Below are 2,825 nucleotides of genomic sequence, written 5' to 3'. Positions count from 1 at the left end.
AATCAAACTAAGAGCCAATAACAAACAGAAAGTATTGAAGATTCCTTTGAGCCACAGTCGCCATGAAACTCCATTGGAACTCCACTTAAACAAGCTTTCGGCTCAAGTCAAACGAGTATGTCATACATGACGTATGCGCAATTAATTTACGGCCATAAATTCATAGCGAACATACAACAATATGTCACGAACAGGGTCGCAGACACCGACACGAACACAGAGCAAGGATATATGCGTTCGCACACATAAAGATACGTATATTGGGTCCATCATTTTAAGAGGCCATACTGCAGCATGATTACGACTTAAGCAATTGTGGTGGAAAGGGAAAGGATCGACGGGAGCTGGGTGGCTCGGAGCAAGACGAAGGGTGGCGAGAGTTATTGAAATGAAATGCTCGCAATATGGCCAATAAAAAAATATGCGGAAATAAACGAACGCTTAACTCGGCCGCACTTGGCGCAAAATGTTTGCCAACCAATATCGAGTGAATATATGGACCGAATGCATATATATATATATGTAGTACATATAAGAGTTAAATGCAGGCCATACACGCACAGATGAAGTTCATCGGGCGCTGCAAGCTCCAAAGTATGATAAATGAGCGTAAGAGTTAAATGCCGGCCAAAAGGAACCGACCAGGCTCAGGCCAAACGACCGCCATTAAAGCTGTTTTATGGCCGGCTTGTAAAGATGACATTGAGAAAACGAACTGGGAATACCTCCTGTCAATATAAGTAATCGGTTAATAAAGAAAACTTTAACAAGAAAATACAAGAGATTTTAACTAGCTTTCTGTTTAAGAGAATATTTTTTCATTCTTTCTCAGGCGTATTACTAAAATACCCTCATTTGAACAAGTTATAGGTTTCTTTCCATTCCATGATTAATTGAGCCTCCAAACGCCTTGCCAGCATTGCTCTTTTGTCCACGTTCCTATGTAATTGGCATTTTAAATACTTTCTTTCTTGTCGACCAAGGCCATATCCTTTTTCCTGCCACTGATTGATGGTGTGGGGGGGCAGGGCGCTAAAGTCACTGCCATATGTCGTGTTCCATATGCTAAGCAGCTTACCCGAATGCCAAGACACGCATAAGGAGCTCAAATTAAATTTCTCCTTTGTTTTCTTTTTCGGCCAAAAAGAAAACTCTGCTTTCGGTTATGAGAAATTGCTTAAGCTGCATCTAAACATGAGAATGAATTTTTCAACATGTGCGCTCCTTAAGCTGTCTTAAACAGTCAGGATAACAAAAAATATACACAAATACAGCGCCAGCCAAATGTGTGCCAGCCGAAGGACGTAATAAATAATTGTCTCCTGGGCGGGTCCTTCAAGTGGATGGGTTGGACTTGAATGAGTTCTGTAGCCAGACATAGGATTTAATAAGATTATATACTATAACTGTTAATTTTATTTGAAAATATGGCTATAAGTGGGGCCACAAAGTCTAATTCAATTAAAATTAAAGTCGATCCGAACGTGAGCATACTGCCGAATCAAATTCCAATTCGCATTCCAAATTCCATCGGTGCCTATCATCTAAGATGGCCCAAACAAAGGGTTAATTAAGCAGTTATATCCTGATTGTTTGCAATCCGAGAGCAAATACATTCGCAAATAGAAGCAAACAATCGCGTTAATTTATAATTCTCTTAGCCGGGCCCATTCAATTGGAAATTGGACAGACAATATCCGATTTTGGCAGTAACTTAATTTAACGTTAAATTCAATTGTTTTATAAATTTGGCAAATGAAAACATTTCCTGGCTTATTTGGCTCTTATTTCTGTTTACTTACCCAAGAAAGTTTCTTAATTTCCAGCAAAGGGCCCTAATCCCTGATTTGTACTCGCTTCTAACCTACTTTCTGGACTGCCGGCCTGTTCATTTAGGAAGTCGACTGGATTCCATCAACTTTAATTGAATAATTCAGGCCCTTCTGCCAGAATGTGCAACTACACACATTAGCCGGACAGTGCTTAGCCCACAAACGATTTATAACAGACGATGGGGCAGTGGCGCTTCCACTGGCGGTGCCAACACACGTAATGAGATATTTTATCTAAGCATTAGCCATAACACCTATGTATGTCCGAGAGAACGCCAGGATAAGAGGAACAGCTCCTGTGAGAATGCGTTGAGGAAGCCAAGAAGTTATAGCAGCGGGGCACTTGGAAAAATTTCTACTTGTAGTTAGGGACCTAAGCTTGGAGAGTAGGTAAAGGTAATCCTCTACTTTTGTGTCGTATGTTGTCTAGAGGACAAAGTCTTTGGTATTATATATGAAAGTTTGCTTATTTTTTCATGTGCCGCTCTTTTCAAAGGAACTCCAGCAACGCCCACTCGAGCAACAAGCTGAATCTATACATCTTGGTGGGTGTTTTTAGCAAATTAGGTTAACAAACTAATAGATACTCCTACGCCGGCATGCAGATGTTCGGGGAGGTGTGCGAGTGTGTGTGTTTTGGGGAGTGTTTGAGCGGGGAAATCGGCCGGCAACAACTACAACTTCATTAGCTAATTCAATGCGGGACCTGGAGATGGGAAGGAAGTCCAGATGCGGTCCCAGTAGTAAGCCGCTGCCGCTGTACCCCTGCCACAGGCACTGCCACCTCCGTCGTATGCCAATAAACACAATTTTACGCTAATTGGGTAACAAATATAATTGCCAAGAGCAGCGTAATAAACCACAGACAAACACACACGAGCCCACTCGGGGAGCTATTTACATAGATGTGTGTATATGTGTGTGGCAATCGGAGGAGCACATTTGGTAGAACAACATTTCGAGTGGCAGTCAGGGGGTGGACAGGGGGATAGC

The sequence above is a fragment of the Drosophila bipectinata genome, chromosome 2L (genome assembly GCF_030179905.1).
Source record: "Drosophila bipectinata strain 14024-0381.07 chromosome 2L, DbipHiC1v2, whole genome shotgun sequence".
Taxonomy (NCBI): domain Eukaryota; kingdom Metazoa; phylum Arthropoda; class Insecta; order Diptera; family Drosophilidae; genus Drosophila; species Drosophila bipectinata.
This window is presented reverse-complemented; position numbering follows the sequence as displayed.